Genomic DNA, 17485 nt, shown 5'->3' with positions numbered 1-17485 from the left:
AAGATGTCACATCTTGTACCTCATTTATTATTCACATATGTATTTCTTGGCTGGCCAATACAGCTGTAGAGGTTTGATCTTTTTTCCCGATTTAGAACCATAACTTAGACATGCCTCTTGTTTCAAATTGGGAACAATGACATAGACCTATGTGTCCATAGATCTGAACATATACACTTTAGTGATACTTCTTAATGACCTCATTTCCCTGCCCCCTCAAGACTAATACTCCTATTACAAGTGGGGACTATGTCATTGTCAATGACTTTTTTTATAATTTTGGATACAACGGACATCACATTTCATTCGCTACAGTTGTTCAAACTAGCAAAAATTTGAAAAAAAAATTGACTTGGGTAGGCTACATTTTACAAAGGCGACAAAATTGACTTTGCGCTCAATGATCCACTTAAGAGAGTATGATCTGTGTCTGGTAGAGCTGGAGGAAAGGTAACATCAGTGTTGTCCTTAGAAGCCGGGTACCGGGCAAATAACCCGGCTGTTTTGCATTTTTCACCGGCTACTTTTAACGTCGTTAGATTATTTTTATAGCCCTATTAATTTCGGGATTGCACTGACAGCTGTTAGACGGCACACGTACGATTAGCAGTTTCGCGACCCTTTTCCCCGCATGGAACTGCACAAACACAAAACAGTTTCTAAATGCCCATTTGTTGCTTTTTGAGCCCGATTTTTTATTTGTTAAATAGTGTAATTGGCTGATGGACGCGCCTATAGTGTTGCCTTTGTTACGAGCAGTGTAATTGATTAGTATGAAGGTCATCGTAGGTCATTTTTAACGATGGCGTAAAAAAGAAATGTGGCGTCGGCCACTGGCACCTTGTCGAAGGAATATTTTTTCCCGAAGAAAGCCCGTTCGAAAGGTATACTTGATTCCAACAATACATTTAGTTTATGTATGAAAAACTTCAATTTCGCTGAATTTGTGAGAGAAAAGCGCCGAAAAGATATGATTTTGATCGACGGTTCGAAGTTCATGAGACTGGCAAGCTAGTTTTCCGCCGCTGCGCTGGCTGCCAACGTCACTACGAGTATGATCTTTTCAACAAATCAAGTTATTCTCAGAGCAATACCGACGCATTTTCTAGATTAATTTTTAAAAAATGAGCTAGAACTGATTTTTTTAGAACCAACTGTTTATTTGAATGGGTATTTTATTTTCATTGATTATTTTTATGTACTAGAATCCACGGTCACAGGCATGTGTGTTGCCGACCGGCGCATCATCGTCACGGCTCACGGCTTCACCGTGGCGCTGATCCCCCGTTGTTTAAGACAACAGGACAATACGTCGTGGATTCCGGCATGGGTTCAATTTCACTGCGCTTCTCCATGTTCTCTATGTTGGGTTGCCCGATAGTGTCCTTCGATGGACCCTCTGAATCATTTTTTTTCACGGACTCGTGGAGCAAATTTGAAAGAAAATAGAGTTGTTTCCTTCCGATGCCATACTGCATATCTGCTTTGATCAAAGTTGGGGACAGCGAGACGCGACGATCGTGCACGGTTGGCATTTATTAGTGATTTGTCGCAACATTTCTGTCAATCACTCACTTTGTGTCATAAGATTCAGAAACCATGTGGTAATGAAGAATGGGAAATGAGCAATGAAATGAGCAGACTGCAGGTGATTTAAGATGAAATGTTAATCTTCACTGCAAATAAAACCATAAGTGTGTCATAAATAATACAAACAAAACAAAATCATGTTGTTTGTTTTGTTGTATGTGAACCACGTCTAAGACACACAACAAAAATAATGTTTCAGTCTCAGCTAAATGTCACCTCAGATGCCACTAGAGAACACCATTTCCACTCCAAAATTTCATTTTTCGCCTTGCGAGAGGGGGGGGGGACGACACCCCGCTCTCGCGCTCTCCCCCTCGGTCGCTTCGCTCCCTCGCAGTCCACCCGTCTACTTTCTTAATTTACCCGGCTACTTTTAAATATATGGACAACACTGAACATACTGTCTCAATCGTTATCAGGTTGTGGGTCAGATCCCTTCCTTGTTGGTGATGTCATTGTAACAAACGTACCAAAAACAGCATGAAAGTGCTGTCAATGCGGAAAAGCATAAATTAGATAATTACCACGAATGTGCTCTCACCTTTTCAATCATTTACATACCGTCAAGGTTTTGAACACATGTTGGGACCTCATATCATTCAATCATGAACATATAACATAAGGGCAACAGTGTGTAGAAAGGTATGTGTGCATTGAAATGAAAATTATCATTAAAGGGTAGCAGTGTATGAGTGAAATTTTGGAAAATTCCTTTGACGACGAGCAGAGTATGTATGAAAAATGAGTTTTGTTTTGTTTTGTTTTATATTGATCCCGTTGACCCCGATGATTTGGTTACTGAACGTCTATATCACTAAGGCCAAGGCGCAATTATCATCTGCCTTTAAGTGTCAAAAATAACAATGAGAATATCATCTTGGATATACGGAAACTTGGTAATCGAAGAAAAACATAAGTTTTTCTACCCTGAAAGTTCCTATGCTAATAGAGTTTTTGTCTGACTTCACTGTCTTATACTAACCACTGGTGGGGCACTGTGTTTGACCCCTCAAACGTATCTGGGATAAATCTTTCTCGCATTTAGCCTCTTGTCGTTGATGGTACGGCTAAATCAGGTAACTTGATCTGCTAAAATTTGAAGCAACTCACAATGACAGCAACTCTAACTGACAACAGCCCTACTTTTCGCATACCTACTGGCACAAAGACAGAAATGGATTTGACATACGCTTCATAAACACAAAAGCTAAAAGTATGAATATTGTACATAGAACGCTTACAAATGCCACTCGTCACATGGTTCTCTAAACAGCTTTTTATCTGCCAAAAGCTATCTTGTAGTTGACTCCGTAATCCTTATGTCATTCTTTTAGACCTAGATGGGGTGGCTACACATAGCGTCAAACGTGCAAATTTTTAAAGTACTACACTGTAGCATATTCATGAGCGAGTTTAAAAATCTCGGTTTTTATTGGTTGCAAGTTAATCGACATGCATCTACTGAAGAAAAGGGGATCCACGAATCAGGCATATTGTTATACTGGAGAATGTGCAAGTGTGGGAGGGGAACTGTTCGCGGTCGCCAACACTGTACATAATGTGCTAAAAAGACAGTATCGCCAACACGATACTGAAAGCATTACTAAATGCAGCGTTTTCCAGTCGCCCGAGTCTTCGACGGCGGCGGTGACAATGTGCTAGGTGACATTTTGTATCACAATGTGACGAGCATAAGTCGATGTTTATGAGACATCGTTACCAGATTTTAGTTTCAATGATGACTCTAAGATTACCAAATGAACGTTCTTACAGGGCTACGTATACGTGGTGTTCGGTAACCAGTTCTAGTAGCTGGAGGCATCCGCTCCCTTGTCTGTTTTCTATGAAAATCTGATGACATGTCGATGTTTTCCACAGCATGGAAAGATACAAGGGGTGGCTAACTTAGACAACAGTTCATAATTTGCATGTTGTTTTGTTTTGAAAATCCATTCTTTTGATTATTTATTAACATATGACTAGACTACTAAAAAAACAGAGGATGGTCCACCCTTAAACTCTCCTTTAATTGTGGAGAACCATGCATGTAGATCGTCCAATACTGTAATGCAAACCAGTATTTTCATGGCGCAAACACAGCGATCGTATCTGTTGAAATATGAAAAAAATAGTGCTTCATTAGCAATCTAGCACAGAGCAAGCGTTAGTGTTCAGTCAAAGAAAGCATCTATATCCAGGCTTTCAGCAAATATATAGGCCAATTTTTTATAAGATTTAGTCCTCTGTTGTGTGCAGAGAATTCATCCGATTTCGATTGCAAATCACACCAAGTGACGACCCTAAACATCGTCGTAAACCACACGCCTCTTTACGGCAACAGCTCAGCGCTACCCTTGATTTTTGCGTAGATCAGCGGAGCGGAAATTATTGCTCTGGCTCGCGAGAATGACCCTAATGGTCCGGAGCTTGTACCTTTACTTCCTCGGTTCATACTCAACCATACAGCGGAGAATTTTGAGAGTAACATGCCTGCGTTATTTCTGAACGAAAATGATGTCTCTGCCATTGTTTATGTGAAGTTTATCACTCTCTTTCGTGACAAGGCTCGATTCTGACGCGTATGGAGGGCGTCGCCAACCAACTCTGAGGGCGCTGTCTCGCAGAAGCTACACGTTTTTGCTCACGTGTGAACACGTGAGCATATGTCGCAGCGATGTCTGTCTGTCTGTGTGTCTGTCTGTCTGTTGGTCCATTTTCTCAAAAACGGCTGAACGTATTTCAGTCAAATTTGGTAGACATCTTCAGAATTCAAATGGCTAGAACTGAAAAGGTTTGGTGGGCGTGGCTTGGATATTAATGAAGTTATGAAAGTTTTAATTTTTCTGTTACGCCGCGTATGACAAGTGAAAACAATCGACTGTTTGAGGGCGCTGTGAAATGTGCTTGTCCAGGTTGGCTACAGCTGGATACATTTTACCCACAAACCCTAGCGGCATAAAGCCAGTCTTACTGCAGTTACTGTACTTGTACAATTCGTCTCCCCGCCATCGTCGCGTAAATCAAGTTATACCGCCGTATCATAACGAGCACATAGTTCTTCGCTTGTCTCCACAGCCTTTCTGTGCTGTGAGTACGCTTATCCGGCTTTTTGCTGTACAAATTCTGAAGCGTGATTTTGATGGACTGTCGGTGTGGTGTCGGTAAGTAATTCAAAGTAATTTGTGTGTGATGTGTTGATTCTATGTCATGATTTGATGTATGCACCTTTGTTTGATACCACGATTTGACTTGGACGCTTTGAGTTTACGGTTGAGAAGATAGTACGGTACATGCATCAAAAGAATTGAGAAGGAGCGCGACTGTGACTCGATCGCGACTGGGAGCTGTAGTTCCGAACTTGACTTTTTCATGGCATAGATTTGTACGGTCGGCTCTTGCCCTGCGTACCCTGCTGTGTGTTTCGGGCGTTACACGGCCCCCGCCACTATCATCTACATCATCACATCTTTCATCTAGTCTAATGAGGTCTTCCAAATCCTTTGTATTCATTTAGACCCATATTTTTTGAGCAACGGCTTTTGAGATTTTCTGGCGCACGTTTGTTGGCTCATTATAAAGTGAGTCTTGGGGTCGACTGTTCAGAGATGACAGCTGTAGTTGCTTCATTGTAAGAAGGCAGACAAGGCCCTCTGTCACAAACCTTAAAAAGTCTGTAGCATGATTGAAAGAATCCATTACTTTACGCTTCACTGTTCTGTGATTAAATGTTTTCTTGGCGTGCGCCAATGTCAGCTACGCTGGCTCCTCTGTAGAATTCATCCATTAGATGTGGTGGGGCCGTGTAACACCTGAAACACACAGCACGGTACGCAGAGCTAGCTAGGTCGGGTAGATTTCTGTGTACGCTGCACTGTCTCCAAAACCCACGTGGGTCCGGCCCGACAGCGTATCCCTTAGCGTACACGAGAGGTCCTGCACGAAGAATAACAACTTGACTGGTGTCAATGTTATTACTATTTCATAAAAATAGTCCACTTAAAGATTGTTTTGTGACAATCGACGAGAGTCATAGGCTGGTTAGGCTAATTTTGTCGTGGCACCTAATTTTGTCGTGGCAAAGCCATAGATTAGGGTTAGGGATTTTAGATTGGGCAATAGTTTTCGTTCTCGTAGATGTCGCGGGGACATGGATATTCTAGGTACACTGGTAGCAATGATGAATAGTTACTATTATTGTTTGTGTATAGGGTCTGTTGTGGTGCTCCGAAAGGGTTTCAGGTAATATTTTCATGATATCGTCATAATAATATGTCTGATCATTTACATACTTTTTTAGTTTCCTATAATGTGGGACAAGCTACTGAATTTCGATGGTTGGTACTCAGTGGCAAAGACTTTGCTCGGAAAATGCGTTACCATCAAAAGCGAATAAGAATGTAAAATGCCCCCAAAAATCTTCCAGACCCCCCCCCCCAGGATATCAAATGGTCCACCCCATAGGTGGGAAGGCTTGTATAATGAAAAAATGACATTTATTCATCATATTCATAACTTCCAGACAAATATTGCTTGCAAGATCCTGGTAGTAGGCCACCACTGTAATTGTTGATAGATCAATAAAGCCTGTCGGCTGGTAGGAACTGATCAATTAGTGTGTGTGTGTAGTGTGGAGATTTCCTGACTTTCCATCCTGTAAATTTTGACAATTTTCTAAAGTACAGCTTGTAAAAAATTACACAAGTTTAGTAATATGCAGATTAATTTTAGTGCCCTTTCTTATCCAGCTTTGAGTGTTGAATGAATCATTATGAGGACAAAATGGTAATGTGATGAAATGTCACAGGACAAAGTGATGATAAACCATGAATTCATTTATTATCATGAAAGTATACTCTATGAGTGAACTAATGAGGTTTAAATGGGTCCTAAAAGATAAACTTAATTTGATGAGATTTACATCCGTGTGTTGCCCTTATATTTCATTAAAACAAAATGACATGTCATACACACATCAAAAACATTAAGATAGCTATTTGAAGAGATTGTTGGACATGGAAGTTGTGTGAGAAATGTTAACAGAGCTTTCGATAATGTTGTATCACTGTTCTAGTAAATGATATGGCACTTCATGGAGTCAACAAAATTTATGACAGTGGTCATTTTAATCCTTGGTGTTATGTTTTTTTTTCATTTGCAGAAGTGGTCTATTGATGATTACATCACCACAGGGCATTCATTAGGACATTCCAATTAAATCCACATTTTTTTTGTGTGAGTTCATTCACTTTTGCCATTCTTTGTTAGTCCATGCAGCTTTTCATTGTGTGTGCATTCAGGCATCTAGGTAGATATTTCAGACATGCCCAAACCGATTTCAATTTGTTCTTTGATACTATCAATGCCATCAGGCAGCCATTATGTTATATTTTGTGGCCATTCACAAAGATATGTCTGACATACCTGGACCAATGTCATGCAAACTTGCCTTTGTAGGAATGGTGTCGTGTCATCAATGATGAACTTGTTGGTCAATAATTTCCATGAAAAAAATGGAATAAGTTCTTTACATGTTGTAAAACATCAAATTCATCTTTTTTGCCAATTTTTTTCACTGGTACAAATATGTATATTTAACAGGATGCAATGGATGTCTTACTTTGATTTTTGTTTCTTAACAGATTATACCAGGAGGCCATATACGTGGTGACATTCACTCGCCCATAGGAGGCACAGCAATAACTTGCCCACAGGAGGCGCAATAATAACTTGCCCATAGGAAGGGCGCAATAATAACTTGCCCATAGGAGGCGCAATAATCATTTGCCCATAGGAGGCGCAAACAATAACTTGCCCAAAGGGGTACAACACAATCACTTGCCTATAAGAGGCACAGACTGCCCAGTTGAGGCACAGTTGCCCATAGACGGTACAGACTGCCTGTAGAGGCGCGTTCAAGATCACAAATTGATAGTCAACAAGCATTGGTTACAACATTGCTGATAGTACTTTGAGCAAACACTGTTGTGGTTAATTTTGCATTTAGATCACAACTGATTTGACATTGATAATATTCAGTATTAACTTGCAGAAGAAAAAAAATAAGGCAGTAAAGTTTTGTCTTTGTCTTCCTCAGTGTACATTGTGAAATTATACCGTGAATATTTAACAGCACACAAGTTAGTGCTCTATCATTTACTTCCTGATAGGAAACAAGAGTATTGTTTACAGGCAGATTATTTGCAATCAAATAGAATTACTTCAGCGTACTGAATATATAAGGAAGACTGACATTTCTCTACAATTTCTGAAAATTGGCATTCATTTACTTCATAATAAACAAGAACAGTCATACCACATTCTATCATTGTCTACTTATTACTGACAACCCTTTTAACTGCTTTTTTCTGTCTAGGTCCAGCTTCCCCAATAAAGGTGGACCTAAATTGTGTAGTGAAAGGGTTCAACGTCTAAACTGCACAATATTGACAAGCAATAACACATTCATAGTCTACAATCTCAACAAACACAATCATTCTTTCATCAATACTTCAACTTTTAAGGTTTCACTTTTCATAGCATCAGAAGAAATCAAGGAAGCAATAAGCAACATCAGTCAAATTATTAATTTTTCTTCCTATACAAGTGCTTGAATTGACTGTAAGAACTTATTATAATATTAAGCACACCCATAACACAACGTTACTATAAAAGTACAATGAGAGTAAAAAAACTGAGCATAAAAGCAAAAAATGAAAGAAGTAAATTGTACATGCAACGAAAAAGACAGTTGCAGACTCCTCACAGATGTTACACAAAGGTTAATGTCGAAGGTGATGGTAATTGCTTGTTCCGTGCTATAAGTCTAGGACTCTATGGAACACAAGATCATCATCATGCAATAAGAGTACATACTGTTGACTATGTAATTGAACATTGGGACAGATATGAGGATCCAATTAAAGGTGAATATGAAAGATGGCATATTGTCTCTCAAGATGACTATAGCAGTATATGTCCAGATCTGAACCAGGTAATGCAACTTATGGAGGGGACATTGAAATAAATGCTGCAGCGCTTGCATATAACATTAATATTGCAGTTCATCTTGACACTTTAAGTGAACCATTAGAGACTGTTGGTAATTCTTCTGTAAGTATACATCTTTTGTATCATGCAATCCGTGTTGAAGGAGAAATTGATAGTGGTCACTATGACTTTCTGCAAAGCACAGAGCAAAATTTGTCACAAGCAATAAATGTAAACAGTTTTGGACCACTACAAACAGAGAAATCTATGCCGCAAAATGAACATTGTGTAAATTATAGAGAAACAGAGAAACAGAGAGACATGATTGCCAAGAGAGAAAAGAGAGAACAAATAGAGTTTAGGCAAAGCGAAAACCAAAGAGATTTAACAGCCAAGCAAAATAAACGAGCTGATCCAGCATACAGGCAAACTGAAAGGCAAAGAGATATGAATGCTAAGAAAATTATGAGAACTGATGATGTGTATAAACAAACTGAAAACAAGAGAAACAGGACATCAATGAAATTGAGACGGTGTGATGATGAGTACAGAGAAAATGAAAGGGAAAGAAATGCTAATGCTAAAAAGACAAAGAGAATGACCAGGTCTTCAGGGAAAGCGAAAAGATCAGAGATGCCAATATTAAAAGTATTAAAAGAACTGATAAATCATATAGAGAGAGAGAGCAAATGAGAGATAGATTAAACAAACTAAACAACAGAAGATGTAGTGCTGCCAAATCTATTGAAGAGCTGATACAAATTGTTCACGGTGCAGTTCAGAATGGCCCAAATTTTGTATGTGTGTGCTGCCAACAGCTGTGGTACAGAGAAAGTGTTTGAACTACAATAATGTTAAAGAAAAGTTAAACACCTTTGCATCATCTCAGGCTACAGATAATGATATGGCACCATTATGTAAAACTTGTTATTCATATTTAAAAGAGTCAAAGTTGCCTCCTTGTTCTGTGGCCAATAACATGTCATTTCCATTAATTCCCCCCGAGTTACAGTTACATCCACTAGAAGAAAGACTTGTTGCCTTACGCATTCCATTCATGCAAATAAGAGAATTGCCAAGAGGTAGACAAGTTAGTCTCAGAGGTAACATAGTCAATGTTATAGCTGATGTATCAACTACTGTCTCTACATTACCTAGAACTTTAAATGAATCGCAGACAATACCTGTCAAATTTAAAAGAAAGATTAGCTATAGTCATGCCTATCAGGTAGAGAATGTCAGACCAGTGAAAGTCTTACAAGCAGCTAATTGGTTAGTTAAAAATAGCCCCTTATATAAAGCAGAACTGATTACAATATCTACAGATTGGGTTGTTTGCAGAAGGATGAAAACCACAATTGGCAGGAATTTTGTGAGGAAAATGACGATCATGATTATTCTCACATGTCTGACAAACAAACATGTAAACAAGATGACAGTAATGATCATGATGATCATGATGATGATGATAATTGGACTGAAGAAATAAAATTGGAAGATCATCCTGCTGGCACACTGGATACAATGCTGTCACCTTTATATGATCAACACACAGACTCTGATGGCGCAGTTTGTTATGCACCAGGCGAGAACAATAAACCACTAGGAATATTTCAAGACAAATATTCTGAGGAGCTCTCATTTCCAACAATATATTGTGGTCAACCCAGACAAAAGAAACGCATAGTCCCTGTATTATATAGTACATTGTGTAAATGGGAACTTCGACACAAAGATAGGAGAGTTGCAAAGTCGATGCCTAACATTTTCTTTAAACTAAAAAAATTACAAATCAAGCAGATTAAAGACAAGGCAACATTATGTTTGCGAAAATGTAATCTGAAGGGCCGCAAATTAACAGCTGGTGAGCTTCAATCACCACAAAATGTTGATAAAATTGTTCGACTTGATGAGGGATTCAGAGTGTTGAAGACACTTAGAGGTTCACCACCATACTGGGAGAGTGCAAAGAAAGATATATTTGCCATGATACGTCAACTTGGTATTCCAACATTTTTCATGTCATTTTTATCAGCAGAATCTAAATGGATACATCTATTGAAAATTCTTGGAAGGACAGTTCACAACAAGGAATACACAGATGACGATGTATTGAACATGTCTTGGAATACAAAATCTGATTTGATAAAATCTGACCCTGTTACGTGTGCTCGACACTTTGACTATTCATTTCAACGATTTATGCATGATTTCCTAATGAGCTCACATCATCCAATTGGTGAAATACACGATTACTTTTACAGAGTGGAATTCCAACAAAGAGGATCACCACATATACACATGCTTGTATGGATTAAAGATGCACCACAATATGGTGAAAATAGTGATGATGACATCACACAATTCATAGATCAGTATATTACATGTTCAAATGATACCAGTAATGAATCCTTCGCTGAATTGATAAATTATCAAATGCATAGACATGCAAAAACCTGTAAGAAAAAAGGCCAATGTGTTTGCAGATTTGGATTTCCTGTGCCACCTATGCTAGAACAATGATATTGCAGCCATTGCCAATGGATACTGATGAAAGCACAGAACAGATCCTTCAAAAGCACTATGAAAATATCAAGACTGTTGTTACTGATTTACAATTTGGAGAAACTCTTTCTTTTTCTGAATTCTTAAATAAACTACAACTTGATGAACAAACCTATATTAATGCAATACAGTCATCTCTAACATCAGATAAAATATTCCTCAAGAGGTCACCAAATGAAATAAGAATTAACAGCTACAATGAAACCCTACTCAAAGCTTGGAGAGCAAACATGGACATTCAATTCATTCTTGATCCATATGCATGTGCCATTTACATCGCATCTTACATTAGTAAAGCTCAACGTGGAATGAGTAATTTGCTCAGTAGGGCTGTGGAAGAAGCAAGGGAAGGATGTCATGATATCAGAGAAAGTGTCAGGCATATAGGAAACAAATTCCTTAATCATGTTGAAGTTAGTGCTCAAGAAGCTGTTTACCTTGTTATGCAAATGAGACTAAGAAGAGCTTCACGCAGCTTCACATTTATTAACACATCACCCCCTGATGATAGAGTTATCCTATTGAAACCTCTTGATGACATACAAAACATGCGTCCAAATGCTACTGACATAGAAAGTGATAGCATCTTGAAAAAATATGAGAGGCGCCCCAAAAGCCCTTGAGAAATTGTGCTTGGCAGACTTGGCAGCATGGTACAGTTTTCAAAAGTTAAAAGATAACCCGCAAGATCATTATCAAGATAATGATGACTTCTACAAAACTGATGAAGAGGATGATGATGATGAAAACAACACAATATATCAGATACGTGGCCTTGTGTATAAAAAACGCACCAAAAGTAAAGTTATCAGATATGTTCGTTTCCATAGGGAAAAAGACAAAGAAAATCATTACAGAGAGTTAATAATGTTGTTTTATCCTTGGCGAAATGAAAATGAACTCCTTGCAGGGTGCAAAACATACTATGATCGTTACATGCAAGTAAAATTTGAAGTAGATTCTAAAGAAAAGGAGTACAATAAAAATGCTCAGGAATTAGATCAAGCTATTGAAGCAGTACAAAACACAGCCATTGATATGTTTGATAATGTTGCTCCAAATACACAACATCAGGAACATCAAGACATTTTAGAAGGATCAAGGCCAAGTGACACATTGAGTATGTTTGCACCATGTGATGAGAGTCATTCTAAATATGACATTGGACAGGACATTGGCATCAGTACAAATAATCCCATTATTGAAGATCTTCAACAACCACGAATGGCTGATAATGAATTATATCCACTTTTACAGAAACTCAACAAGAAACAAAAAGAAATATTCTATCACATAGTACATTGGATGAAAACAAGGACAGAGCCGTTAAATATTTTTGTAACAGGTGGCGCTGGTGTAGGGAAATCTCTTGTTCTCAAATCATTGTATCAAGTACTTTTAAAATATCTTTCAAATCTTCTGGTGAAAATCCTGACAACATACACTTATTACTAGTTGCACCTACTGGAAAAGCTGCTTACAACATTAAGGGTACTACAATTCATTCAGCTTTTCAAATTCCGCATCCCAAGGTTTTCATTATAGACCACTGACATCAGAAAGACTTAATACTCTACAAGCAAAATACAGGAACTTAAAAGTCATATTCATAGATGAAATCTCCATGGTTGGTAATGGTATGTTAAACTATATCAATCTCAGACTACAACAGATAATGGCCAACAATAAAATCTTTGGTGGTGTCAGCGTTGTTAGCTTTGGCGACTTATATCAATTAAAACTGTCTTTGATGGTTGGATATTTAACGACCTTCAACATGATTATGGGCCATTGGCTGTCAACATCTGGAAAGACCTGTTCAAAATGTTTGAATTAACAGATATTATGAGGCAAAAGGATGACCAGAATTTTGCTAAATTACTCAACCGTATACGTGAGGGAAAGCATACATCTCATGACATAAAAGTTCTGCAAACTCGAATAGTCAGTGTTGATAAAAAAACTTCATCTATTGATGAGTCGACAGTACATCTTTATTGCGAGAACAGACTTGTTGATGACCACAATGCAATAGCATATGACAGACTTACAGGAATAAAAACATGTATACCTGCTACTGATACAGTCATTGGCGATGTCTCTGAGATCATAAAACACAAAACATTAGGTATTGTTGTCATGCTTCCTGCTCAAAAAACAATGGGGTTAGTTTCTAAATTATCAATTGGAACAAATCAGCGTATTGAGCTTTGCATTAATCTGTCTGTAAATGATGGATTGATAAATGGTACTCCAGGAGTAATCAAATACATCGATGGACCTGATTTGCATCATGTTACTATTCTATGGATTTTATTTGATGACGATTGTGTTGGCAAAAACCTGCGACGTGAAAAACGGCATTTAATACATGACAAAGTATCTCACAGATGGACGCCAGTTTTACAGATATCACGGCAATTTAGAGTGGGAAGACACAAAAATGCAGAAGTTGTGAGAAAACAATTTCCACTCAGACCAGCTAGTGCCAAAACAATACATCGTTGTCAAGGTGATACACTTAACAATGTGGTTGTGGACTTCAGTACAGCAAACAAGAGAAATCAGTGTCATGTACACTATGTTGCTTTAAGCAGAGTGACTAAACTTACAGGTCTCAACATAACCACATTACAAGAAAATCAAATATCAGTTAGCACTGATGTTACACAAGAGATGCAACGCATGAGAACCCATTCCATGCTACAACTCTGTTTCACATTACCATATATTACGAACAGATTCATTATTACTTATCAAAATGTGAGATCTCTTCATTGCCATTTTCAAGATGTTGCTAGTGATTTCAGCTTAACTTCAGCTGATGTACTAATTTGCAGTGAATCAAGACTACAAACCGGCGATCACAATGATGACTTCAAAATAGCAGACTTCAACCTTTTCAGACAGGATGATAAAAACCGTCAAAACAACACCAGACCATATCATGGTATGGTTATGTACAGCAAAGAAAACACTCTTGAAGCTACCCCACAGACACTGCATTGTTTTAATACAGATTTCTTAATTGCAATACACAAAACAACATTTGGTTTAGTTCAAATTGTTGGTGTTTACAATCCACCATCATCACCTACATCAAACTTACAACATGCTCTTCTTCAGCTCATCCATACACTTGAGTACAATCTACCAACCGTGATCATTGGTGATTTCAATGTTGACTTACAAAAGCAAACACAATCTACAAGACAACTATCTGAACTTATGACAAAGCACTTCAACTACACACAAGTTATTGAGGAGTCAACAACAGACTATGGATCATGCCTTGATCACATTTACACTAACATCCATTGCATGCAAAGTGGTGTACTTGAGTCATACTATAGTGACCACAAACCAATTTGGATTGCATTGTAAAATAGAATTAAATCAAAAACTGCGGTCATACTAATTACTGCCCGTGACTACCCGTAGCTGCCTGAGAACTGCCCGAGGAAAAAGTGGGACAAACAGGTTCAGTTTATTTCATGCCCAGCCAACCCAAAATATCATTGATTTGACGTTAACCTGATGTTTTCTCCAGCCGTTTTGAAACACTGAAGACACCGGGCTTCGAGGACGTCGCCAGCTTGACATTGAGTTCATACCATTCAGTCCGAGAGATGGTACAATAATCTCGCCAAACGCTCACAGTTTGACAGCTTACCACCCCTTGCACTGAATGGTATGATCTCACAATCAACTGTAAAGAAAAAAAATTGAAAGATTTCTGCAGTGATGTCAATTACACTTAAGGATTACTCAGCAAGGGCACTTTGCAAGACCAGTACTGGTTAGCCACTTTCATACAGAGGAATTTCTCCTTACTACTCTTACACAAAAACACTCATTATTTCTCCGTACTACTCATACTAACTCTCTATTGCTATTTAAACTATGTCCTTCTCAATGGCTCATTTTAATCTATTTTCTTAAAGATTTATCAAAAATAGCCATGTTGTTTATCTTTTACTTGAGTTCTTAAAAATAAAAATGGTTTTCTGAAAGAATGCGTATATGGCTTTTCATTACTTTATGGTGATATCACTTTGGCCTATACAGTGTGAAGCACTGTACCAATCAATTGCACTTGTTATGTAAATGCTGATACAATGCCAGAAGCCAAAGACATTCAGCATTTTTCCACCGAATTCATATTTGTAAATAAAAAGGCCGTTGTCATTGGTCTGTCATGATAATGTCCATGATCTTGATCATCACAGCTTAAAAAACTTTAAAACTCTTGGCAAAAGTTTAAATTTACAGACAAATGCAATATCTATGAAAACACGTGAGCATTTTCAGTTCATGTCTGGTTGTAAATATGTCCGAGCATCGTACCGCCTAAGGACAGTTCAGTTTCTTCGGCCTGGGGGCGGTGGATTATATTTTGCTGACGTCAAGAGGCTGACCCCCCCCTATTCCAAATTTTGAAAACAGAGTGATCCCCCCCATTCCAAATTTCGAAAACAGGGTGACCGCAATATATATATATATATATATATATATATATATATATATATATATATATATATATATATGCCTATATATATATATATATATATATTATATTTTACATTTTACATATATTTATATTTTAAATAGTCATTCTATGTTTTAATGACATTGTTGACATGTCAGTTGTAAGATAGGAATTTCAAAGTGTCAATCTTAAAGTTTGAATACAGTACATTTTGAATGAGCTGTATTTTGAATGAGCTGTGAATGTATTTCACACTTTCTATGCTTAACCAGATGTCCTGAACTGTTGTACAGAAATGGATGTCAATCATTAATATCAAAGAGGAAAAAGCAGTGAATCAAAAACTTTGATGGGTGTTAAGACTTGCCAACCATCCATTAAATCTCCTGAGGAGCCATAGAGAACTTTTTTAGCCAAATCTGATGTGTACAGTGTCTGAGAGGACCTTTTCTTGTAACATTGAAACCATAAAAGCACAGCTAATAATGACAAAAACTGCCTTTTTAACTGTTATTTTGTTCATAAAAAAGCATCTTTCTACAGAAAACCTGTGAAACAAAGGAAAATAATTGAGAAGGAAAGATATCAATGAGAAGGAAAGATATCTTGTCATTTTTCTATCTCTTAAATAAGTCACTGTATCAAATATATATTGTGAAATATTTGTGCATGTTGCATTCATACTAAATTCTCATAGAGATAACAAAAACGTATCAGGAATTTGTCATCCTTTTCATATGAAATGCAGATTTCATAATGGTACACTTTCACTTAGCAAAACATCAAGATATCTCTGATTTATTAAAGTATGGCGCCCGAAGGGCGCGCCGAAAAATATGAAACATCCTGATATCTCTGATATATATGCCTTGTATATTAAAGTCATGCACCTGAAGAGCATGCTGAAAAATGTCTGATATATTAAAGTAATGAGCTTGAAGAGCACGCTGAAAAATATTGAACATACAGATATCTCTGATGTATGTACGCTTGATGAAAAATATGACTGATTAGGGCGCGCCGAAAAATACAACTGAATGATGAAATTTGTGGCTGACACTAGCATTCTAGGCAATGATGAGCCTGTGTCAAAATTCAAAAACACACTGATCCCCCTATTGGGCATTTCAAAAACATGGTGACCCTCCCATCAGCAAAGTCAAAAACAGGGTGACCCCCCAATGAATCCACCGCCCCCCCCCCGGCTGAAGAAACTGACCAGTCCCTAAATGTTGAATTATCATCATCGAATATGGTCGTAGTTCCTAGCGACCCTAATAGAAGTTGCATGTCTATTTTCCTGGCTGTAATATTTTCGAAATCTTCTATGACGTCAGAAAACGGCACGGCGGCCATACCTAGCCCTGTAGGGTGCTCGGCATCACGAAAGTGGAAGAACCACGAACCTGGAAGAACACGAACCTGATAAAAAAACCGCAATCAATCACAATCAATTTGCAATATCATATTTGTTGGTAACTTAAAATTCACTGAAAAGAAACAGTTTATTTCGTTTAAAAGCAATGCAATATGCATAGTGCAGAAGTAATCGTTCCGTTATGAAAGTTGTGCTTCCCTATAACTTAAAAGGAAATCTCTGCATCAAAAACCGCCGAATATATTTTGAAATCAGCTAGTGAACCACTGGCTTAAATTGTAGCTCTTCATACGCATAAAATTATGAGGTTTTATGATAATATCTCTTTGATACGTAAAGGTCTCAGTGCAGTTTACTGGAGTAGGTATCAACTTCTCGCAACGCATTTCTGGTGGTGATCTGGAAATGACGATGTGTGCATGCATCAATGCAAGGAGAGCAGAATACTGAGAATACTGGTTTATCTTTTACCGAGC

General features: G+C 37.9%; 1 long non-coding RNA gene across 1 annotated transcript; it reads left to right on the top strand.

Moving 5' to 3' along the window:
- Positions 1-4457: 4457 nt before the first annotated feature.
- Positions 4458-7907, top strand: LOC139147620 (uncharacterized). Its single transcript, XR_011555764.1, has 3 exons — positions 4458-4751; positions 6749-6822; positions 7230-7907. It is a non-coding gene; the product is annotated as an uncharacterized lncRNA (long non-coding RNA).
- The last annotated feature ends 9578 nt before the right edge of the window (positions 7908-17485 follow it).

This window comes from Ptychodera flava, chromosome 13 (genome assembly GCF_041260155.1).
Source record: "Ptychodera flava strain L36383 chromosome 13, AS_Pfla_20210202, whole genome shotgun sequence".
Classification (NCBI taxonomy): Eukaryota; Metazoa; Hemichordata; class Enteropneusta; family Ptychoderidae; genus Ptychodera; species Ptychodera flava.
This window is presented reverse-complemented; position numbering and strand designations above follow the sequence as displayed.